Here is a 26,715-nt window from a genome sequence, read left to right on the forward strand (position 1 = left end):
CTGAGGCCTGATACTGGAACCCCGTGGCCTGGGAACATGACATTGGTTTGATTCTGGAATCCTGTTTCCTGGGAACGTGACTGAGGTTTGATGGTTGAACCCTGTGGCCTGGCAACATGACAGAGGTTTGATTGTGGAACCCTCAGGCTTGGGAACATGACTGAGGCTTGATGGTGGAACCCTGTGGCCTGGCAAAAGGACTGAGGTTTGATGGTGGAATCCTGTGGCCTGGAAAGATGACTTAGGTTTGATTGTGGAACACTCTGGCCTGGGAACATGACTGAGGCTTGATGGTGGAACCGTGGCCTGGCAACAGTACTGAGGTTTGATTTTGGAAACCTGTGGCCTGGGACTGTGTCTGAGGTTTAATTCTGGAAGCCTGTGGCCTGGGAATATGAGTGAGACTTGATTCAGGTACCCTGAGTCCTGGGAACATGACTGGGGGTTTTTTTTTGAAACCTGTTTCCAGGGAACATGACTGAGGTTTTATTCTGGAACCCTGTATCCTGGGAACATGACTGAGGTTTGATTCTGGAACCATGGGGCCTGGGAATATGATGAGGTTTGATTCTGGAAACCATTGGCCTGGGAATATGACTGATGTTAGATTGTGGAATCCTGTGGCCTGCGAACATGACATCGGTTTGGATTCTGGTACCCTGTTGCCTGGGAACATGAAATTAGTTTGATTCTGGAAACCTGTGGTCTGCGAATATGACTGAGGTTTGATGGTGGTACCCTATGGCCTGGCAACATGACTGAGGTTTGATTCTGGTTTCCTGTGGCCTGGGAACATGACTGAGGCGTGATTCTGGAAACCTGTGACCTGGGAACATGAAATCTGTTTAGATTGTGGAATACTGTGCCCTGGCAAACTGACTGAGGCTTGGTTCTGGAACCCTTTGGCCTGGGAACATAACTGAGGATTGATTCTGGAACCCTGGGGCCTGGAATCATGACATCAGTGGATTCTGGAACCCTGTGGCCTGGGAACATGAGAACGGTTTGATTCTGGAACCCTGTGGCCTGGGAACATGTCTGAGGTTTGATGGTGGAATCCTGTGGCCTGGCAACATGACTGAGGTATGTTTCTGGAATCCTTTTCCCTGGGAACATGACTGAGGTTTGATTCTGCACACCTTTGTCCTGGGAACATGACTGAGGTTTGATAGTGGAACCCTGTGGCCTGCGAACATGACTGAGGTTTGATTCTGGAACCATGTGTCCTGGGAATATGACTGAGGTTTGATTGTGGAAATCTGTGACCAGGGAAAATAACTGAGGTTTTCGTTGTGGAAATATGTGGCCTGGGATCATGAGTGAGGTTTGATGGTGGAACACTCTGGCCTGGCAAAATGACTGAGGCTTCATTCTGGAACCCTGTGGCCTGGGAACTTGACTGAGGTTTGATGGCAGAAACCTGTGGACTGTCAACATAACTGAGGTTTGATTGTGGAACGCTGTGCCCTGGAAACATGACTGTGGCCTGGTACTGGAAACCCATGGTCTGGGATGTTGACATTGGTTTGATTCTAGAACCCTGTGTCCTGGGAACATGTTTGAGGTTTGATTCTGGAAAGCATTGGTCTGGGAATATGACTGATGTTAGATTGTGGAACCTGTGGCCTGGGAACATGACTGAGGTTTGATGGAGGAACCCTGTGGCCTGGGAACATGACTGAGGTTTCATGGAGGAACCCTGTGGCCTGGGAACTTGACTCTGATTTCATCGCAGAAACCTGTGGACTGGCAACAGGACTGAGGTTTGATGGTGGAACCCTGTGCACTGGGAACATGACTGAGGCCTGATACTGGAACCCCGTGGCCTGGGAACATGACATTGGTTTGATTCTAGAACCCTGTTTCCTGGGAACATGACTGAGGTTTGATGGTTGAACCCTGTGTCCTGGCAACTTGACAGAGGTTTGACTGTGGAACCCTCAGGCTTGGGAACATGACTGAGGATTGATGGTGGGACCCAGTGGCCTGGGAACATGACATCGTTTTTGATTCTGATACCCTGTTGCCTGGGAACATGAAATCGTTTTGATTCTGGAAACCTGTGTCCTGGGAACATGACTGAGGTTTGAATGTGGAACCCTGTGGCGGGGGAACATGAGTGAGGTTTCATTCTGGAACCATGGGTCCTGGGAATATGACTCAGGTTTGATTCTGGATAACTGTGGCCTGGGAAAATGACTGAGGTTTCGTTGTGGAAATATGTGGCCTGGGTTCATGAGTGAGGTTTGATGGTGGAACATTCTGGCCTGGCAAAATGACTGAGGCTTCATTCTGGAACCCTGTGGCCTGGGAACTTGACTGAGGTTTGATGGCAGAAACCTGTGGACTGGCAACATGACGGAGGTTTGATTGTGGAACCCTGTACCCTGGAAACATGACTGTAGTCTGGTACTGGAAACCCATGGTCTGGGAACTTCACATTGGTTGATTCTGGAAACCTGTGTCCTGGGAACATGACTGAGGTTTGATGGAGGAAACCTGTGGCCTGGGAACATGACTGAGGTTTGATGGTGGTACCCTTTGGCCTGGCAACATGACTGAGGCTTGATTCTGGAACCCTGTTGCCTGGAATTGACTCTGATTTGATCGCAGAAACCTGTGGACTGGCAACATGACTGCGGTTTCTTGGTGGAACCCTGTGCACTGGGAAAATGACTGAGGCCTGATACTGGAACCCCGTGGCCAGGGAACATGACATTGGTTTGATTCTGGAACCCTGTTTCCTGGGAACGTGACTGAGGTTTGATGGTTGAACCCTGTGGCCTGGCAACATGACAGAGGTTTGATTGTGGAACCCTCAGGCTTGGGAACATGACTGAGGCTTGATGGTGGAACCCTGTGGCCTGGCAACAGGACTGAGGTTTGATGGTGGAATCCTGTGGCCTGGAAAGATGACTTAGGTTTGATTGTGGAAAACTCTGGCCTGGGAACATGACTGAGGCTTGATGGTGGAACCGTGGCCTGGGAACAGTACTGAGGTTTGAGTGTGGAAACCTCTGGCCTGGGAATATGTCTGAGGTTTAATTCTGGAAGCCTGTAGCCTGGGAATATGAGTGAGACTTGATTCAGGAACCCTGTGTCCTGGGAACATGACTGACGTTTGATTCTGGAACCATGGGGCCTGGGAATATGACTGAGGTTTGATTCTGGCAACCATTGGCCTGGGAACATGACTGATGTTATATTGTGGAATTCTTTGGCCTGCGTACATGACATCGGTTTGGATTCTGGTACCCTGTTGCCTGGGAACATGAAATTAGTTTGATTCTGGAAACCTGTGGTCTGCGAATATGACTGAGGTTTGATGGTGGTACCCTATGGCCTGGCAACATGACTGAGGATTGATTCTGGATTCCTGTGGCCTGGGAACATGACTGAGGCGTGATTCTGGAAACCTGTGACCTGGGAACATAAAATCTGTTTAGATTGTGGAATACTGTGCCCTGGCAACCTGACTGAGGCTTGGTTCTGGAACCCTTTGGCCTGGGAACATAACTGAGGATTGATTCTGGAACCCTGGGGCCTGGAAACATGACATCAGTGGATTCTGGAACCCTGTGGCCTGGGAACATGAGAACGGTTTGATTCTGGAACCCTGTGGCCTGGGAACATGTCTGACGTTTGATGGTGGAATCCTGTGGCCTGGCAACATGACTGCGGTTTGTTTCTGGAATTCTTTTCCCTGGGAACATGACTGAGGTTTGATTCTGCACACTTTTGTCCTGGGAACATGACTGAGGTTTGATAGTGGAACCCTGTGGCCTGCGAACATGACTGAGGTTTGATTCTGGAACCATGTGTCCTGGGAATATGACTGAGGTTTTAATTGTGGAAATCTGTGACCAGGGAAAATAACTGAGGTTTTCGTTGTGGAAATATGTGGCCTGGGATCATGAGTGAGGTTTGATGGTGGAACACTCTGGCCTGGCAAAATGACTGAGGCTTCATTCTGGAACCCTGTGGCCTGGGAACTTGACTGAGGTTTGATGGCAGAAACCTGTGGACTGGCAACATGACTGAGGTTTGATTGTGGAAACCTGTGCCCTGGAAACATGACTGTGGCCTGGTACTGGAAACCCATGGTCTGGGAATTTGACATTGGTTTGATTCTGGAACCCTGTGTCCTGGGAACATGTTTGAGGTTTGATTCTGGAAACCATTGGTCTGGGAATATGACTGATGTTAGATTGTGGAACCTGTGGCCTGGGAACATGACTGAGGTTTGATGGAGGAAACCTGTGGCCTGGGAACATGACTGAGGTTTCATGGAGGAACCCTGTGGCCTGGGAACTTGACTCTGATTTCATCGCAGAAACCTGTGGACTGGCAACAGGACTCAGGTTTGATGGTGGAACCCTGTGCACTGGGAACATGACTGAGGCCTGATACTGGAACCCCGTGGCCTGGGAACATGACATTGGTTTGATTCTAGAACCCTGTTTCCTGGGAACATGACTGAGGTTTGATGGTTGAACCCTGTGTCCTGGCAACTTGACAGAGGTTTGACTGTGGAACCCTCAGGCTTGGGAACATGACTGAGGATTGATGGTAGAACGCTGTGGCCTGGCAACAGGACTGAGGTTTGATGGTGGGACCCAGTGGCCTGGGAACATGACATCGTTTTTGATTCTGATACCCTGTTGCCTGGGAACATGAAATCGTTTTGATTCTGGAAACCTGTGTCCTGGGAACATGACTGAGGTTTGAATGTGGAACCCTGTGGCGGGGGAACATGAGTGAGGTTTCATTCTGGAACCATGGGTCCTGGGAATATGACTGAGGTTTGATTCTGGATACCTGTGGCCTGGGAAAATGACTGAGGTTTCGTTGTGGAAATATGTGGCCTGGGATCATGAGTGAGGTTTGATGGTGGAACATTCTGGCCTGGCAAAATGACTGAGGCTTGATTCTAGAACCCTGTGGCCTGGGAACTTGACTGAGGTTTGATGGCAGAAACCTGTGGACTGGCAACATGACGGAGGTTTGATTGTGGAACCCTGTGACCTGGAAACATGACTGTGGCCTGGTACTGGAAACCCATGGTCTGGGAACTTGACATTGGTTGATTCTGGAACCCTGTGTCCTGGGAACATGATTGAGGTTTGGTGGAGGAACCCTGTGGCCTGGGAACATGACTGAGGTTTGATGGAGGAAACCTGTGGCCTGGGAACATGACTGAGGTTTGATGGTGGTACCCTGTGGACTGGCAACATGACTGAGGCTTGATTCTGGAACCCTGTTGCCTGGAATTGACTCTGATTTGATCGCAGAAACCTGTGGACTGGCAACATGACTGCGGTTTCTTGGTGGAACCCTGTGCACTGGGAACATGACTGAGGCCTGATACTGGAACCCCGTGGCCTGGGAACATGACATTGGTTTGATTCTGGAACCCTGTTTCCTGGGAACGTGACTGAGGTTTGATGGTTGAACCCTGTGGCCTGGCAACATGACAGAGGTTTGATTGTGGAACCCTCAGGCTTGGGAACATGACTGAGGCTTGATGGTGGAACCCTGTGGCCTGGCAACAGGACTGAGGTTTGATGTTGGAATCCTGTGGCCTGGAAAGATGACTTAGGTTTGATTGTGGAAAACTCTGGCCTGGGAACATGACTGAGGCTTGATGGTGGAACCGTGGACTGGCAACAGTACTGAGGTTTGATTGTGGAAACCTCTGGCCTGGGAATATGTCTGAGGTTTAATTCTGGAAGCCTGTAGCCTGGGAATATGAGTGAGACTTGATTCAGGAATCCTGTGTCCTGGGAACATGACTGAGATTTGATTCTGGAACCATGGGGCCTGGGAATATGACTGAGGTTTGATTCTGGCAACCATTGGCCTGGGAACATGACTGATGTTATATTGTGGAATTCCTTGGCCTGCGTACATGACATCGGTTTGGATTCTGGTACCCTGTTGCCTGGGAACATGAAATTAGTTTGATTCTGGAAACCTGTGGTCTGCGAATATGACTGAGGTTTGATGGTGGTACCCTATGGCCTGGCAACATGACTGAGGTTTGATTCTGGTTTCCTGTGGCCTGGGAACATGACTGAGGCGTCATTCTGGAAACCTGTGACCTGGGAACATGAAATCTGTTTAGATTGTGGAATACTGTGCCCTGGCAACCTGACTGAGGCTTGGTTCTGGAACCCTTTGGCCTGGGAACATAACTGAGGATTGATTCTGGAACCCTGGGGCCTGGAAACATGACTGAGGTTTGATTGTGGAACCCTCTGGCCTGGGAACATGACTGTGGATGATTCTGAAACCCTGTGGACTGGGAACATGACTGAGGTTTGGTTCTGGAACCCTGTTCCCTGGGAACATGACTGAGGTTTGATTCTGGACACCTGTGTCCTGTGAACATGACTGAGATTTGATTGTGGATCCCTGTGCCCTGGAAATATGACTGTGGCCTGTTACTGGAAACCCATGGCCTGGGAACTTGACATTGGTTTGATTCTGCAACCTTGTGTCCTGGGAACATCATTGAGGTTTGATTCTGGAAACCATTGGTCTGGGAACATGACTGATGTTAGATTGTGGAATCCTGTGGCCTGGGAACATGACATCGGTTTGGATTCTGGTACCCTGTTGCCTGGGAACATGAAATCGGTTTGATTCTGGAAACCTGTGTCCTGGGAACATGACTGAGGTTTGAATGTGGAACCCTGTGGCGGGGGAACATGAATGAGGTTTGATTCTGGAACCATGGGTCCTGGGAATATGACTGAGGTTTGATTCTGGATACCTGTGGCCTGGGAAAATGACTGAGGTTTCAGTGTGGAAATATGTGGCCTGGATCATGAGTTAGGTTTGATGGTGGAACACTCTGGCCTGGCAAAATGACTGAGGCTTGATTCTGCAACCCTGTGGCCTGGGAACTTGACTGAGGTTTGGTGGCAGAAACCTGTGGAGTGGAAACATGACTGTGGTTTGATTGTGGAACCCTGTGCCCTGGAAACATGACTGAGTCCTGGTACAGGAAACCCATGGCCTGAGAACTTGACACTGGTTTGATTCTGGAACCCTGTGTCCTGGGAATATGATTGAGGTTTGATTTTGGAAACCATTGGTCTGGGAACATGACTGATGTTAGATTGTGGAATCCTGTGGCCTGGGAACATGACTGAGTTTTGATGGAGGAACCCTGTGGCCTGGGAATATGACTGAAGTTTGATGGTGGTACCCTGTGGCCTGGCAACATGACTGAGGTTTGATGGTGGAACCCTGTGCACCGGGAACATGACTGAGGCCTGATACTGGAACCCCATGGCCTGGGAACATGACATTGGTTTGACTCTGGAAACCTGTTTCCTGGGAACATGACTGAGGTTTGATAGTTGAACCCTGTGGCCTGGCAACATGACAGAGGTTTGATTGTGGAACCCTCAGGCTTGGGAACATGACTGAGGCTTGATGGTGGAACCCTGTGGCCTGGCAAAAGGACTGAAGTTTGATGGTGGAATCCTGTGGCCTGGAAAGATGACTTAGGTTTGATTGTGGAACACTCTGGCCTGGGAACATGACTGAGGCTTGATGGTGGAACCGTGGCCTGGCAACAGTACTGAGGTTTGATTTTGGAAACCTGTGACCTGGGACTGTGTCTGAGGTTTAATTCTGGAAGCCTGTGGCCTGGGAATATGAGTGAGACTTGATTCAGGTACCCTGTGTCCTGGGAACATGACTGGGGGTTTTTTTTTGAAACCTGTTTCCAGGGAACATGACTGAGGTTTTATTCTGGAACCCTGTGTCCTGGGAACATGACTGAGGTTTGATTCTGGAACCATGGGGCCTGGGAATATGACTGAGGTTTGATTCTGGAAACCATTGGCCTGGGAACATGACTGATGTTAGATTGTGGAATCCTGTGTCCTGCGAACATGACATCGGTTTGGATTCTGGTACCCTGTTGCCTGGGAACATGAAATTAGTTTGATTTTGGAAACCTGTGGTCTGCGAATAGGACTGAGGTTTGATGGTGGTACCCTATGGCCTGGCAACATGACTGAGGTTTGATTCTGGTTTCCTGTGGCCTGGGAACATGACTGAGGCGTGATTCTGGAAACCTGTGACCTGGGAACATGAAATCTGTTTAGATTGTGGAATACTGTGCCCTGGCAACCTGACTGAGGCTTGGTTCTGGAACCCTTTGGCCTGGGAACATAACTGAGGATTGATTCTGGAACCCTGGGGCCTGGAATCATGACATCAGTGGATTCTGGAACCCTGTGGCCTGGGAACATGAGAACGGTTTGATTCTGGAACCCTGTGGCCTGGGAACATGTCTGAGGTTTGATGGTGGAATCCTGTGGCCTGGCAACATGACTGAGGTATGTTTCTGGAATCCTTTTCCCTGGGAACATGACTGAGGTTTGATTCTGCACACCTTTGTCCTGGGAACATGACTGAGGTTTGATAGTGGAACCCTGTGGCCTGCGAACATGACTGAGGTTTGATTCTGGAACCATGTGTCCTGGGAATATGACTGAGGTTTGATTGTGGAAATCTGTGACCAGGGAAAATAACTGAGGTTTTCGTTGTGGAAATATGTGGCCTGGGATCATGAGTGAGGTTTGATGGTGGAACACTCTGGCCTGGCAAAATGACTGAGGCTTGATTCTGGAACCCTGTGGCCTGGGAACTTGACTGAGGTTTGATGGCAGAAACCTGTGGACTGGCAACATGAATGAGGTTTGATTGTGGAACCCTGTGCCCTGGAAACATGACTGTGGCCTGGTACTGGAAACCCATGGTCTGGGAAGTTGACATTGGTTTGATTCTGGAACCCTGTGTCCTGGGAACATGTTTGAGGTTTGATTCTGGAAACCATTGGTCTGGGAATATGACTGATGTTAGATTGTGGAACCTGTGGCCTGGGAACATGACTGAGGTTTGATGGAGGAACCCTGTGGCCTGGGAACATGACTGAGGTTTCATGGAGGAACCCTGTGGCCTGGGAACTTGACTCTGATTTCATCGCAGAAACCTGTGGACTGGCAATAGGACTGAGGTTTGATGGTGGAACCCTGTGCACTGGGAACATGACTGAGGCCTGATACTGGAACCCCGTGGCCTGGGAACATGACATTGGTTTGATGCTAGAACCCTGTTTCCTGGGAACATGACTGAGGTTTGATGGTTGAACCCTGTGTCCTGGCAACTTGACAGAGGTTTGACTGTGGAACCCTCAGGCTTGGGAACATGACTGAGGATTGATGGTAGAACGCTGTGGCCTGGCAACAGGACTGAGGTTTGATGGTGGGACCCAGTGGCCTGGGAACATGACATCGTTTTTGATTCTGATACCCTGTTGCCTGGGAACATGAAATCGTTATGATTCTGGAAACCTGTGTCCTGGGAACATGACTGAGGTTTGAATGTGGAACCCTGTGGCGGGGGAACATGAGTGAGGTTTCATTCTGGAACCATGGGTCCTGGGAATATGACTGAGGTTTGATTCTGGATACCTGTGGCCTGGGAAAATGACTGAGGTTTCGTTGTGGAAATATGTGGCCTGGGATCATGAGTGAGGTTTGATGGTGGAACATTCTGGCCTGGCAAAATGACTGAGGCTTGATTCTGGAACCCTGTGGCCTGGGAACTTGACTGAGGTTTGATGGCAGAAACCTGTGGACTGGCAACATGACGGAGGTTTGATTGTGGAACCCTGTGCCCTGGAAACATGACTGTGGCCTGGTACTGGAAACCCATGGTCTGGGAACTTGACATTGGTTGATTCTGGAACCCTGTGTCCTGGGAACATGATTGAGGTTTGATGGAGGAACCCTGTGGCCTGGGAACATGACTGAGGTTTGATGGAGGAAACCTGTGGCCTGGGAACATGACTGAGGTTTGATGGTGGTACCCTGTGGACTGGCAACATGACTGAGGCTTGATTCTGGAACCCTGTTGCCTGGAATTGACTCTGATTTGATCGCAGAAACCTGTGGACTGGCAACATGACTGCGGTTTCTTGGTGGAACCCTGTGCACTGGGAACATGACTGAGGCCTGATACTGGAACCCCGTGGCCTGGGAACATGACATTGGTTTGATTCTGGAACCCTGTTTCCTGGGAACGTGACTGAGGTTTGATGGTTGAACCCTGTGGCCTGGCAACATGACAGAGGTTTGATTGTGGAACCCTCAGGCTTGGGAACATGACTGAGGCTTGATGGTGGAACCCTGTGGCCTGGCAACAGGACTGAGGTTTGATGTTGGAATCCTGTGGCCTGGAAAGTTGACTTAGGTTTGATTGTGGAAAACTCTGGCCTGGGAACATGACTGAGGCTTGATGGTGGAACCGTGGACTGGCAACAGTACTGAGGTTTGATTGTGGAAACCTCTGGCCTGGGAATATGTCTGAGGTTTAATTCTGGAAGCCTGTAGCCTGGGAATATGAGTGAGACTTGATTCAGGAACCCTGTGTCCTGGGAACATGACTGACATTTGATTCTGGAACCATGGGGCCTGGGAATATGACTGAGGTTTGATTCTGGCAACCATTGGCCTGGGAACATGACTGATGTTATATTGTGGAATTCCTTGGCCTGCGTACATGACATCGGTTTGGATTCTGGTACCCTGTTGCCTGGGAACATGAAATTAGTTTGATTCTGGAAACCTGTGGTCTGCGAATATGACTGAGGTTTGATGGTGATACCCTATGGCCTGGCAACATGACTGAGGTTTGATTCTGGTTTCCTGTGGCCTGGGAACATGACTGAGGCGTGATTCTGGAAACCTGTGACCTGGGAACATGAAATCTGTTTAGATTGTGGAATACTGTGCCCTGGCAACCTGACTGAGGCTTGGTTCTGGAACCCTTTGGCCTGGGAACATAACTGAGGATTGATTCTGGAACCCTGGGGCCTGGAAACATGACTGAGGTTTGATTGTGGAACCCTCTGGCCTGGGAACATGACTGTGGATGATTCTGAAACCCTGTGGCCTGGGAACATGACTGAGGTTTGGTTCTGGAACCCTGTTCCCTGGGAACATGACTGAGGTTTGATTCTGGACACCTGTGTCCTGTGAACATGACTGAGATTTGATTGTGGAACCCTGTGCCCTGGAAATATGACTGTGGCCTGGTACTGGAAACCCATGGCCTGGGAACTTGACATTGGTTTGATTCTGGAACCTTGTGTCCTGGGAACATCATTGAGGTTTGATTCTGGAAACCATTGGTCTGGGAACATGACTGATGTTAGATTGTGGAATCCTGTGGCCTGGGAACATGACATCGGTTTGGATTCTGGTACCCTGTTGCCTGGGAACATGAAATCGGTTTGATTCTGGAAACCTGTGTCCTGGGAACATGACTGAGGTTTGAATGTGGAACCCTGTGGCGGGGGAACATGAATGAGGTTTGATTCTGGAACCATGGGTCCTGGGAATATGACTGAGGTTTGATTCTGGATACCTGTGGCCTGGGAAAATGACTGAGGTTTCAGTGTGGAAATATGTGGCCTGGATCATGAGTGAGGTTTGATGGTGGAACACTCTGGCCTGGCAAAATGACTGAGGCTTGATTCTGCAACCCTGTGGCCTGGGAACTTGACTGAGGTTTGGTGGCAGAAACCTGTGGAGTGGAAACATGACTGTGGTTAGATTGTGGAACCCTGTGCCCTGGAAACATGACTGAGTCCTAGTACAGGAAACCCATGGCCTGAGAACTTGACACTGTTTTGATTCTGGAACCCTGTGTCCTGGGAATATGATTGAGGTTTGATTTTGGAAACCATTGGTCTGGGAACATGACTGATGTTAGATTGTGGAATCCTGTGGCCTGCGAACATGACTGAGGTTTGATGGAGGAACCCTGTGGCCTGGGAATATGACTGAAGTTTGATGGTGGTACCCTGTGGCCTGGCAACATGACTGAGGCTTGATCATGGAACCCTGTGGCCTGGGAACTTGAATGTTGTTTGATTCCAGAAACCTGTGGACTGGCAACATGACTGAGGTTTGATGGTGGAACCCTGTGCACTGGGAACATGACTGAGGCCTGATACTGGAACCCCATGGCTTGGGAACATGACATTGGTTTGACTCTGGGAACCTGTTTCCTGGGAACATGACTGAGGTTTGATAGTTGAACCCTGTGTCCTGGCAACATGACAGAGGTTTGATTGTGGAACCCACAGGATTTGGAACATGACTGAGGTTTGATGGTGGAAACCTGTGGCCTGGCAACAGGACTGAAATTTGATGCTGGAATCCTGTGGCCTGGCTAGATGACTAAGGTTTGATTGTGGAACACTCTGGCCTGGGAACATGACTGAGGCTTGATGGTGGAATCATGGCCTGGCAACATGACTGAGGTTTGATTGTGGAACCCTCTGGCCTGGGAATATGACTGAGGTTTAATTGTGGAACCTTGTTTCCTGGGAATATGAGTGAGGCTTGATTCTGGAACCCTGTGGCCTGGGAACATGACTAGGGTTTTATTTTTGAATGCTACGTCCAGGGAACATGACTGAGGTTTTATTCTGGAACCCTGTGTCCTGAGAACATGTCTGAGGTTTGATTCTGGAAACCATTGGCCTGGGAACATGACTGACGTTAGATTGTGGAATCCTGTGGCCTGGGAACATGACATCGGTTTGGATTCTGGTACCCTGTTGCCTGGGAACATGAAATCGGGGTGATTCTGGAAACCTGTGGTCTGGGAATATGACTGAGGTTTGATGGTGGTACCCTATGGCCTTGCAACATGACTGAGGTTTCATTCTGGATTCCTGTGGCCTGGGAACATGACTGAGGCGTGATTCTGGAAACCTGTGGCCTGGCAACATGACATCTGCTTACATTGTCCAATAATGTGCCCTGGGAAACTGACTGAGGCTTGGTTCTGGAATCCTGTGGACTGAGAACATGACTGAGGTTTTATTCTGGAAACCTGTAGCCTGGGAACATAACTGAGGATTGATTCTGGAAACCTGCGGCCTGGAAACATGACATCAGTGGATTCTGGAACCGTGTGGCCTGGGAAAATGAGAACGGTTTGATTCTGGAACCCTGTGGCCTGGGAATATGTCTGAGGTTTGATGGTGGAATCCTGTGGCCTGGCAACATGACTGAGGTGTGTTTCTGGAATCCTTTTGCCTGGCAACATGACTGAGGTTTGATTCTGCACACCTTTGTCCTGGGAACATGTCTGAGGTTTCATAGTGGAACCCTGTGGCCTGCGAACATGACTGAGTTTCATTCTGGACCAATGTGTCCTGGGAATATGACTGAGGTTTGATTGTGGAAATCTGTGGCCTGGGAACTTGACTGAGGTTTGATGGCAGAAACCTGTGGACTGGCAACATGACGGAGGTTTGATTGTGGAACCCTGTGCCCTGGAAACATGACTGAGGTCTGGTACTGGAAACCCATGGCCTGGGAACTTGACATTGGTTGATTCTGGAACCCTGTGTCCTGTGAACATGATTGAGGTTTCATGGAGGAAACCTGTGGCCTGGGAACATGACTGAGGTTTGATGGAGGAAAATTGTGGCCTGGGAACATGACTGAGGTTTGATGGTGGTACCCTGTGGCCTGGCAACATGACTGAGGCTTGATTCTGGAACCCTGTGGCCAGGAACTTGACTCTGATTTGATAGCAGAAACCTGTGGACTGGCAACATGACTGCGGTTTCATGGTGGAACCCTGTGCACTGGGAACATGACTGAGGCCTGATACTGGAACCCCGTGGCCTGGGAACATGACATTGGTTTGATTCTGGAACCCTGTTTCCTGGGAACGTGACTGAGGTTTGATGGTTGAACCCTGTGGCCTGGCAACATGACAGAGGTTTGATTGTGGAACCCTCAGGCTTGGGAACATGACTGAGGCTTGATGGTGGAACCCTGTGGCCTGGCAACAGGACTGAGGTTTGATGTTGGAATCCTGTGGCCTGGAAAGATGACTTAGGTTTGATTGTGGAAAACTCTGGCCTGGGAACATGACTGAGGCTTGATGGTGGAACCGTGGACTGGCAACAGTACTGAGGTTTGATTGTGGAAACCTCTGGCCTGGGAATATGTCTGAGGTTTAATTCTGGAAGCCTGTAGCCTGGGAATATGAGTGAGACTTGATTCAGGAATCCTGTGTCCTGGGAACATGACTGACGTTTGATTCTGGAACCATGGGGCCTGGGAATATGACTGAGGTTTGATTCTGGCAACCATTGGCCTGGGAACATGACTGATGTTATATTGTGGAATTCCTTGGCCTGCGTACATGACATCGGTTTGGATTCTGGTACCCTGTTGCCTGGGAACATGAAATTAGTTTGATTCTGGAAACCTGTGGTCTGCGAATATGACTGAGGTTTGATGGTGGTACCCTATGGCCTGGCAACATGACTGAGGTTTGATTCTGGTTTCCTGTGGCCTGGGAACATGACTGAGGCGTGATTCTGGAAACCTGTGACCTGGGAACATGAAATCTGTTTAGATTGTGGAATACTGTGCCCTGGCAACCTGACTGAGGCTTGGTTCTGGAACCCTTTGGCCTGGGAACATAACTGAGGATTGATTCTGGAACCCTGGGGCCTGGAAACATGACTGAGGTTTGATTGTGGAACCCTCTGGCCTGGGAACATGACTGTGGATGATTCTGAAACCCTGTGGACTGGGAACATGACTGAGGTTTGGTTCTGGAACCCTGTTCCCTGGGAACATGACTGAGGTTTGATTCTGGACACGTGTGTCCTGTGAACATGACTGAGATTTGATTGTGGATCCCTGTGCCCTGGAAATATGACTGTGGCCTGTTACTGGAAACCCATGGCCTGGGAACTTGACATTGGTTTGATTCTGCAACCTTGTGTCCTGGGAACATCATTGAGGTTTGATTCTGGAAACCATTGGTCTGGGAACATGACTGATGTTAGATTGTGGAATCCTGTGGCCTGGGAACATGACATCGGTTTGGATTCTGGTACCCTGTTGCCTGGGAACATGAAATCGGTTTGATTCTGGAAACCTGTGTCCTGGGAACATGACTGAGGTTTGAATGTGGAACCCTGTGGCGGGGGAACATGAATGAGGTTTGATTCTGGAACCATGGGTCCTGGGAATATGACTGAGGTTTGATTCTGGATACCTGTGGCCTGGGAAAATGACTGAGGTTTCAGTGTGGAAATATGTGGCCTGGATCATGAGTTAGGTTTGATGGTGGAACACTCTGGCCTGGCAAAATGACTGAGGCTTGATTCTGCAACCCTGTGGCCTGGGAACTTGACTGAGGTTTGGTGGCAGAAACCTGTGGAGTGGAAACATGACTGTGGTTTGATTGTGGAACCCTGTGCCCTGGAAACATGACTGAGTCCTGGTACAGGAAACCCATGGCCTGAGAACTTGACACTGGTTTGATTCTGGAACCCTGTGTCCTGGGAATATGATTGAGGTTTGATTTTGGAAACCATTGGTCTGGGAACATGACTGATGTTAGATTGTGGAATCCTGTGGCCTGGGAACATGACTGAGTTTTGATGGAGGAACCCTGTGGCCTGGGAATATGAATGAAGTTTGATGGTGGTACCCTGTGGCCTGGCAACATGACTGAGGTTTGATGGTGGAACCCTGTGCACCGGGAACATGACTGAGGCCTGATACTGGAACCCCATGGCCTGGGAACATGACATTGGTTTGACTCTGGAAACCTGTTTCCTGGGAACATGACTGAGGTTTGATAGTTGAACCCTGTGGCCTGGCAACATGACAGAGGTTTGATTGTGGAACCCTCAGGCTTGGGAACATGACTGAGGCTTGATGGTGGAACCCTGTGGCCTGGCAAAAGGACTGAAGTTTGATGGTGGAATCCTGTGGCCTGGAAAGATGACTTAGGTTTGATTGTGGAACACTCTGGCCTGGGAACATGACTGAGGCTTGATGGTGGAACCGTGGCCTGGCAACAGTACTGAGGTTTGATTTTGGAAACCTGTGGCCTGGGACTGTGTCTGAGGTTTAATTCTGGAAGCCTGTGGCCTGGGAATATGAGTGAGACTTGATTCAGGTACCCTGTGTCCTGGGAACATGACTGGGGGTTTTTTTTTGAAACCTGTTTCCAGGGAACATGACTGAGGTTTTATTCTGGAACCCTGTGTCCTGGGAACATGACTGAGGTTTGATTCTGGAACCATGGGGCCTGGGAATATGACTGAGGTTTGATTCTGGAAACCATTGGCCTGGGAACATGACTGATGTTAGATTGTGGAATCCTGTGTCCTGCGAACATGACATCGGTTTGGATTCTGGTACCCTGTTGCCTGGGAACATGAAATTAGTTTGATTCTGGAAACCTGTGGTCTGCGAATAGGACTGAGGTTTGATGGTGGTACCCTATGGCCTGGCAACATGACTGAGGTTTGATTCTGGTTTCCTGTGGCCTGGGAACATGACTGAGGCGTGATTCTGGAAACCTGTGACCTGGGAACATGAAATCTGTTTAGATTGTGGAATACTGTGCCCTGGCAACCTGACTGAGGCTTGGTTCTGGAACCCTTTGGCCTGGGAACATAACTGAGGATTGATTCTGGAACCCTGGGGCCTGGAATCATGACATCAGTGGATTCTGGAACCCTGTGGCCTGGGAACATGAGAACGGTTTGATTCTGGAACCCTGTGGCCTGGGAACATGTCTGAGGTTTGATGGTGGAATCCTGTGGCCTGGCAACATGACTGAGGTATGTTTCTGGAATCCTTTTCCCTGGGAACATGACTGAGGTTTGATTCTGCACACCTTTGTCCTGGGAACATGACTGAGGTTTGATAGTGGAACCCTGTGGCCTGCGAACATGACTGAGGTTTGATTCTGGAACCATGTGTCCTGGGAATATGACTGAGGTTTGATTGTGGAAATCTGTGACCAGGGAAAATAACTGAGGTTTTCGTTGTGGAAATATGTGGCCTGGGATCATGAGTGAGGTTTGATGGTGGAACACTCTGGCCTGGCAAAATGACTGAGGCTTGATTCTGGAACCCTGTGGCCTGGGAACTTGACTGAGGTTTGATGGCAGAAACCTGTGGACTGGCAACATGAATGAGGTTTGATTGTGGAACCCTGTGCCCTGGAAACATGACTGTGGCCTGGTACTGGAAACCCATGGTCTGGGAAGTTGACATTGGTTTGATTCTGGAACCCTGTGTCCTGGGAACATGTTTGAGGTTTGATTCTGGAAACCATTGGTCTGGGAATATGACTGATGTTAGATTGTGGAACCTGTGGCCTGGGAACATGACTGAGGTTTGATGGAGGAACCCTGTGGCCTGGGAACATGACTGAGGTTTCATGGAGGAACCCTGTGGCCTGGGAACTTGACTCTGATTTCATCGCAGAAACCTGTGGACTGGCAATAGGACTGAGGTTTGATGGTGGAACCCTGTGCACTGGGAACATGACTGAGGCCTGATACTGGAACCCCGTGGCCTGGGAACATGACATTGGTTTGATTCTAGAACCCTGTTTCCTGGGAACATGACTGAGGTTTGATGGTTGAACCCTGTGTCCTGGCAACTTGACAGAGGTTTGACTGTGGAACCCTCAGGCTTGGGAACATGACTGAGGATTGATGGTAGAACGCTGTGGCCTGGCAACAGGACTGAGGTTTGATTTTGGAAACCTGTGGCCTGGGACTGTGTCTGAGGTTTAATTCTGGAAGCCTGTGGCCTGGGAATATGAGTGAGACTTGATTCAGGTACCCTGTGTCCTGGGAACATGACTGGGGTTTTTTTTTTGAAACCTGTTTCCAGGGAACATGACTGAGGTTTTATTCTGGAACCCTGTGTCCTGGGAACATGACTGAGGTTTGATTCTGGAACCATGGGGCCTGGGAATATGACTGAGGTTTGATTCTGGAAACCATTGGCCTGGGAACATGACTGATGTTAGATTGTGGAATCCTGTGTCCTGCGAACATGACATCGGTTTGGATTCTGGATCCCTGTTGCCTGGGAACATGAAATTAGTTTGATTCTGGAAACCTGTGGTCTGCGAATAGGACTGAGGTTTGATGGTGGTACCCTATGGCCTGGCAACATGACTGAGGTTTGATTCTGGTTTCCTGTGGCCTGGGAACATGACTGAGGCGTGATTCTGGAAACCTGTGACCTGGGAACATGAAATCTGTTTAGATTGTGGAATACTGTGCCCTGGCAACCTGACTGAGGCTTGGTTCTGGAACCCTTTGGCCTGGGAACATAACTGAGGATTGATTCTGGAACCCTGGGGCCTGGAATCATGACATCAGTGGATTCTGGAACCCTGTGGCCTGGGAACATGAGAACGGTTTGATTCTGGAACCCTGTGGCCTGGGAACATGTCTGAGGTTTGATGGTGGAATCCTGTGGCCTGGCAACATGACTGAGGTATGTTTCTGGAATCCTTTTCCCTGGGAACATGACTGAGGTTTGATTCTGCACACCTTTGTCCTGGGAACATGACTGAGGTTTGATAGTGGAACCCTGTGGCCTGCGAACATGACTGAGGTTTGATTCTGGAACCATGTGTCCTGGGAATATGACTGAGGTTTGATTGTGGAAATCTGTGACCAGGGAAAATAACTGAGGTTTTCGTTGTGGAAATATGTGGCCTGGGATCATGAGTGAGGTTTGATGGTGGAACACTCTGGCCTGGCAAAATGACTGAGGCTTGATTCTGGAACCCTGTGGCCTGGGAACTTGACTGAGGTTTGATGGCAGAAACCTGTGGACTGGCAACATGAATGAGGTTTGATTGTGGAACCCTGTGCCCTGGAAACATGACTGTGGCCTGGTACTGGAAACCCATGGTCTGGGAAGTTGACATTGGTTTGATTCTGGAACCCTGTGTCCTGGGAACATGTTTGAGGTTTGATTCTGGAAACCATTGGTCTGGGAATATGACTGATGTTAGATTGTGGAACCTGTGGCCTGGGAACATGACTGAGGTTTGATGGAGGAACCCTGTGGCCTGGGAACATGACTGAGGTTTCATGGAGGAACCCTGTGGCCTGGGAACTTGACTCTGATTTCATCGCAGAAACCTGTGGACTGGCAATAGGACTGAGGTTTGATGGTGGAACCCTGTGCACTGGGAACATGACTGAGGCCTGATACTGGAACCCCGTGGCCTGGGAACATGACATTGGTTTGATTCTAGAACCCTGTTTCCTGGGAACATGACTGAGGTTTGATGGTTGAACCCTGTGTCCTGGCAACTTGACAGAGGTTTGACTGTGGAACCCTCAGGCTTGGGAACATGACTGAGGATTGATGGTAGAACGCTGTGGCCTGGCAACAGGACTGAGGTTTGATGGTGGGACCCAGTGGCCTGGGAACATGACATCGTTTTTGATTCTGATACCCTGTTGCCTGGGAACATGAAATCGTTATGATTCTGGAAACCTGTGTCCTGGGAACATGACTGAGGTTTGAATGTGGAACCCTGTGGCGGGGGAACATGAGTGAGGTTTCATTCTGGAACCATGGGTCCTGGGAATATGACTGAGGTTTGATTCTGGATACCTGTGGCCTGGGAAAATGACTGAGGTTTCGTTGTGGAAATATGTGGCCTGGGATCATGAGTGAGGTTTGATGGTGGAACATTCTGGCCTGGCAAAATGACTGAGGCTTGATTCTGGAACCCTGTGGCCTGGGAACTTGACTGAGGTTTGATGGCAGAAACCTGTGGACTGGCAACATGACGGAGGTTTGATTGTGGAACCCTGTGCCCTGGAAACATGACTGTGGCCTGGTACTGGAAACCCATGATCTGGGAACTTGACATTGGTTGATTCTGGAACCCTGTGTCCTGGGAACATGATTGAGGTTTGATGGAGGAACCCTGTGGCCTGGGAACATGACTGAGGTTTGATGGAGGAAACCTGTGGCCTGGGAACATGACTGAGGTTTGATGGTGGTACCCTGTGGACTGGCAACATGACTGAGGCTTGATTCTGGAACCCTGTTGCCTGGAATTGACTCTGATTTGATCGCAGAAACCTGTGGACTGGCAACATGACTGCGGTTTCTTGGTGGAACCCTGTGCACTGGGAACATGACTGAGGCCTGATACTGGAACCCCGTGGCCTGGGAACATGACATTGGTTTGATTCTGGAACCCTGTTTCCTGGGAACGTGACTGAGGTTTGATGGTTGAACCCTGTGGCCTGGCAACATGACAGAGGTTTGATTGTGGAACCCTCAGGCTTGGGAACATGACTGAGGCTTGATGGTGGAACCCTGTGGCCTGGCAACAGGACTGAGGTTTGATGTTGGAATCCTGTGGCCTGGAAAGATGACTTAGGTTTGATTGTGGAAAACTCTGGCCTGGGAACATGACTGAGACTTGATGGTGGAACCGTGGACTGGCAACAGTACTGAGGTTTGATTGTGGAAACCTCTGGCCTGGGAATATGTCTGAGGTTTAATTCTGGAAGCCTGTAGCCTGGGAATATGTGTGAGACTTGATTCAGGAACCCTGTGTCCTGGGAACATGACTGACATTTGATTCTGGAACCATGGGGCCTGGGAATATGACTGAGGTTTGATTCTGGCAACCATTGGCCTGGGAACATGACTGATGTTATATTGTGGAATTCCTTGGCCTGCGTACATGACATCGGTTTGGATTCTGGTACCCTGTTGCCTGGGAACATGAAATTAGTTTGATTCTGGAAACCTGTGGTCTGCGAATATGACTGAGGTTTGATGGTGATACCCTATGGCCTGGCAACATGACTGAGGTTTGATTCTGGTTTCCTGTGGCCTGGGAACATGACTGAGGCGTGATTCTGGAAACCTGTGACCTGGGAACATGAAATCTGTTTAGATTGTGGAATACTGTGCCCTGGCAACCTGACTGAGGCTTGGTTCTGGAACCCTTTGGCCTGGGAACATAACTGAGGATTGATTCTGGAACCCTGGGGCCTGGAAACATGACTGAGGTTTGATTGTGGAACCCTCTGGCCTGGGAACATGACTGTGGATGATTCTGAAACCCTGTGGCCTGGGAACATGACTGAGGTTTGGTTCTGGAACCCTGTTCCCTGGGAACATGACTGAGGTTTGATTCTGGACACCTGTGTCCTGTGAACATGACTGAGATTTGATTGTGGAACCCTTTGCCCTGGAAATATGACTGTGGCCTGGTACTGGAAACACATGGCCTGGGAACTTGACATTGGTTTGATTCTGGAACCTTGTGTCCTGGGAACATCATTGAGGTTTGATTCTGGAAACCATTGGTCTGGGAACATGACTGATGTTAGATTGTGGAATCCTGTGGCCTGGGAACATGACATCGGTTTGGATTCTGGTACCCTGTTGCCTGGGAACATGAAATCGGTTTGATTCTGGAAACCTGTGTCCTGGGAACATGACTGAGGTTTGAATGTGGAACCCTGTGGCGGGGGAACATGAATGAGGTTTGATTCTGGAACCATGGGTCCTGGGAATATGACTGAGGTTTGATTCTGGATACCTGTGGCCTGGGAAAATGACTGAGGTTTCAGTGTGGAAATATGTGGCCTGGATCATGAGTGAGGTTTGATGGTGGAACACTCTGGCCTGGCAAAATGACTGAGGCTTGATTCTGCAACCCTGTGGCCTGGGAACTTGACTGAGGTTTGGTGGCAGAAACCTGTGGAGTGGAAACATGACTGTGGTTAGATTGTGGAACCCTGTGCCCTGGAAACATGACTGAGTCCTAGTACAGGAAACCCATGGCCTGAGAACTTGACACTGGTTTGATTCTGGAACCCTGTGTCCTGGGAATATGATTGAGGTTTGATTTTGGAAACCATTGGTCTGGGAACATGACTGATGTTAGATTGTGGAATCCTGTGGCCTGCGAACATGACTGAGGTTTGATGGAGGAACCCTGTGGCCTGGGAATATGACTGAAGTTTGATGGTGGTACCCTGTGGCCTGGCAACATGACTGAGGCTTGATCATGGAACCCTGTGGCCTGGGAACTTGAATGTTGTTTGATTCCAGAAACCTGTGGACTGGCAACATGACTGAGGTTTGATGGTGGAACCCTGTGCACTGGGAACATGACTGAGGCCTGATACTGGAACCCCATGGCTTGGGAACATGACATTGGTTTGACTCTGGGAACCTGTTTCCTGGGAACATGACTGAGGTTTGATAGTTGAACCCTGTGTCCTGGCAACATGACAGAGGTTTGATTGTGGAACCCACAGGATTTGGAACATGACTGAGGTTTGATGGTGGAAACCTGTGGCCTGACAACAGGACTGAAATTTGATGCTGGAATCCTGTGGCCTGGCTAGATGACTAAGGTTTGATTGTGGAACACTCTGGCCTGGGAACATGACTGAGGCTTGATGGTGGAATCATGGCCTGGCAACATGACTGAGGTTTGATTGTGGAACCCTCTGGCCTGGGAATATGACTGAGGTTTAATTGTGGAACCTTGTTTCCTGGGAATATGAGTGAGGCTTGATTCTGGAACCCTGTGGCCTGGGAACATGACTAGGGTTTTATTTTTGAATGCTACGTCCAGGGAACATGACTGAGGTTTTATTCTGGAACCCTGTGTCCTGAGAACATGTCTGAGGTTTGATTCTAGAAACCATTGGCCTGGGAACATGACTGACGTTAGATTGTGGAATCCTGTGGCCTGGGAACATGACATCGGTTTGGATTCTGGTACCCTGTTGCCTGGGAACATGAAATCGGGGTGATTCTGGAAACCTGTGGTCTGGGAATATGACTGAGGTTTGATGGTGGTACCCTATGGCCTTGCAACATGACTGAGGTTTCATTCTGGATTCCTGTGGCCTGGGAACATGACTGAGGCGTGATTCTGGAAACCTGTGGCCTGGCAACATGACATCTGCTTACATTGTCCAATAATGTGCCCTGGGAAACTGACTGAGGCTTGGTTCTGGAATCCTGTGGACTGAGAACATGACTGAGGTTTTATTCTGGAAACCTGTAGCCTGGGAACATAACTGAGGATTGATTCTGGAACCCTGCGGCCTGGAAACATGACATCAGTGGATTCTGGAACCGTGTGGCCTGGGAAAATGAGAACGGTTTGATTCTGGAACCCTGTGGCCTGGGAATATGTCTGAGGTTTGATGGTGGAATCCTGTGGCCTGGCAACATGACTGAGGTGTGTTTCTGGAATCCTTTTGCCTGGCAACATGACTGAGGTTTGATTCTGCACACCTTTGTCCTGGGAACATGTCTGAGGTTTCATAGTGGAACCCTGTGGCCTGCGAACATGACTGAGTTTCATTCTGGACCCATGTGTCCTGGGAATATGACTGAGGTTTGATTGTGGAAATCTGTGGCCTGGGAACTTGACTGAGGTTTGATGGCAGAAACCTGTGGACTGGCAACATGACGGAGGTTTGATTGTGGAACCCTGTGCCCTGGAAACATGACTGAGGTCTGGTACTGGAAACCCATGGCCTGGGAACTTGACATTGGTTGATTCTGGAACCCTGTGTCCTGTGAACATGATTGAGGTTTCATGGAGGAAACCTGTGGCCTGGGAACATGACTGAGGTTTGATGGAGGAAAATTGTGGCCTGGGAACATGACTGAGGTTTGATGGTGGTACCCTGTGGCCTGGCAACATGACTGAGGCTTGATTCTGGAACCCTGTGGCCAGGAACTTGACTCTGATTTGATAGCAGAAACCTGTGGACTGGCAACATGACTGCGGTTTCATGGTGGAACCCTGTGCACTGGGAACATGACTGAGGCCTGATACTGGAACCCCGTGGCCTGGGAACATGACATTGGTTTGATTCTGGAACCCTGTTTCCTGGGAACGTGACTGAGGTTTGATGGTTGAACCCTGTGGCCTGGCAACATGACAGAGGTTTGATTGTGGAACCCTCAGGCTTGGGAACATGACTGAGGCTTGATGGTGGAACCCTGTGGCCTGGCAACAGGACTGAGGTTTGATGGTGGAATCCTGTGTCCTGGAAAGATGACTTAGGTTTGACTGTGGAACACTCTGGCCTGGGAACATGACTGAGGCTTGATGGTGGAACCGTGGCCTGGCAACAGTACTGAGGTTTGATTTTGGAAACCTGTGGCCTGGGACTGTGTCTGAGGTTTAATTCTGGAAGCCTGTGGCCTGGGAATATGAGTGAGACTTGATTCAGGTAACCTGTGTCCTGGGAACATGACTGGGTTTTTTTTTTTGAAACCTGTTTCCAGGGAACATGACTGAGGTTTTATTCTGGAACCCTGTGTCCTGGGAATATGACTGAGGTTTGATTCTGGAACCATGGGGCCTGGGAATATGATGAGGTTTGATTCTGGAAACCATTGGCCTGGGAATAAGACTGATGTTAGATTGTGGAATCCTGTGGCCTGCGAACATGACATCTGTTTGGATTCTGGTACCCTGTTGCCTGGGAACATGAAATTAGTTTGATTCTGGAAACCTGTGGTCTGCGAATATGACTGAGGTTTGATGGTGGTACCCTATGGCCTGGCAACATGACTGAGGTTTGATTCTGGTTTCCTGTGGCCTGGGAACATGACTGAGGCGTGACTCTGGAAACCTGTGACCTGGGAACATGAAATCTGTTTAGATTGTGGAATACTGTGCCCTGGCAACCTGACTGAGGCTTGGTTCTGGAACCCTTTGGCCTGGGAACATAAATGAGGATTGATTCTGGAAACTTGAGGCCTGGAATCATGACATCAGTGGATTCTGGAAACCTGTGGCCTGGGAACATGAGAACGGTTTGATTCTGGAACCCTGTGGCCTGGGAACATGTCTGAGGTTTGATGGTGGAATCCTGTGGCCTGGCAAAATGACTGAGGTTTGTTTCTGGAATCCTTTTCCCTGGGAACATGACTGAGGTTTGATTCTGCACACCTTTGTCCTGGGAACATGACTGAGGTTTGATAGTGGAACCCTGTGGCCTGCGAACATGACTGAGGTTTGATTCTGGAACCATGTGTCCTGGGAATATGACTGAGGTTTGATTGCGGAAATCTGTGACCAGGGAAAATGACTGAGGTTTTCGTTGTGGAAATATGTGGCCTGGGATCATGAGTGAGGTTTGATGGTGGAACACTCTGGCCTGGCAAAATGACTGAGGCTTCATTCTGGAACCCTGTGGCCTGGGAACTTGACTGAGGTTTGATGGCAGAAACCTGTGGACTGGCAACATGACTGAGGTTTGATTGTGGAACCCTGTGCCCTGGAAACATGACTGTGGCCTGGTACTGGAAACCCATGGTCTGGGAAGTTGACATTGGTTTGATTCTGGAACCCTGTGTCCTGGGAACATGTTTGAAGTTTGATTCTGGCAACCATTGTCCTGGGAACATGACTGATGTTATATTGTGGAATTCTTTGGCCTGCGTACATGACATTGGTTTGGATTCTGGTACCCTGTTGCCTGGGAACATGAAATTAGTTTGATTCTGGAAACCTGTGGTCTGCGAATATGACTGAGGTTTGATGGTGGTACCCTATGGCCTGGCAACATGACTGAGGTTTGATTCTTGTTTCCTGTGGCCTGGGAACATGACTGAGGCGTGATTCTGGAAACCTGTGACCTGGGAACATGAAATCTGTTTAGATTGTGGAATACTGTGCCCTGGCAACCTGACTGAGGCTTGGTTCTGGAACCCTTTGGCCTGGGAACATAACTGAGGATTGATTCTGGAACCCTGGGGCCTGGAAACATGACATCAGTGGATTCTGGAACCCTGTGGCCTGGGAACATGTCTGAGGTTTGATGGTGGAATCCTGTGGCCTGGCAAAATGACTGAGGTTTGTTTCTGGAATCCTTTTCCCTGGGAACATGACTGAGGTTTGATTCTGCACACCTTTGTCCTGGGAACATGACTGAGGTTTGATAGTGGAACCCTGTGTCCTGCGAACATGACTGAGGTTTGATTCTGGAACCATGTGTCCTGGGAATATGACTGAGGTTTGATTGTGGAAATCTGTGACCAGGGAAAATAACTGAGGTTTTCGTTGTGGAAATATGTGGCCTGGGATCATGAGTGAGGTTTGATGGTGGAACACTCTGGCCTGGCAAAATGACTGAGGCTTCATTCTGGAACCCTGTGGCCTGGGAACTTGACTGAGGTTTGATGGCAGAAACCTGTGGACTGGCAACATGACTGAGGTTTGATTGTGGAACCCTGTGCCCTGGAAACATGACTGTGGCCTGGTACTGGAAACCCATGGTCTGGGAAGTTGACATTGGTTTGATTCTGGAACCCTGTGTCCTGGGAACATGTTTGAGGTTTGATTCTGGAAACCATTGGTCTGGGAATATGACTGATGTTAGATTGTGGAACCTGTGGCCTGGGAACATAACTGAGGTTTGATGGAGGAAACCTGTGGCCTGGGAACATGACTGAGGTTTCATGGAGGAACCCTGTGGCCTGGAAACTTGACTCCAATTTCATCGCAGAAACCTGTGAACTGGCAACAGGAATGAGGTTTGATGGTGGAACCCTGTGCACTGGGAAGATGACTGAGGCCTGATACTGGAACCCCGTTGCCTGGGAACATGACATTGGTTTGATTCTAGAACCCTGTTTCCTGGGTACATGACTGAGGTTTGATGGTTGAACCCTGTGGCCTGGCAACTTGACAGAGGTTTGACTGTGGAACCCTCAGGCTTGGGAACATGACTGAGGATTGATGGTAGAACGCTGTGGCCTGGCAACAGGACTGAGGTTTGATGGTGGG

This window comes from Eschrichtius robustus, chromosome 20 (genome assembly GCF_028021215.1).
Source record: "Eschrichtius robustus isolate mEscRob2 chromosome 20, mEscRob2.pri, whole genome shotgun sequence".
Taxonomy (NCBI): Eukaryota; Metazoa; Chordata; class Mammalia; order Artiodactyla; family Eschrichtiidae; genus Eschrichtius; species Eschrichtius robustus.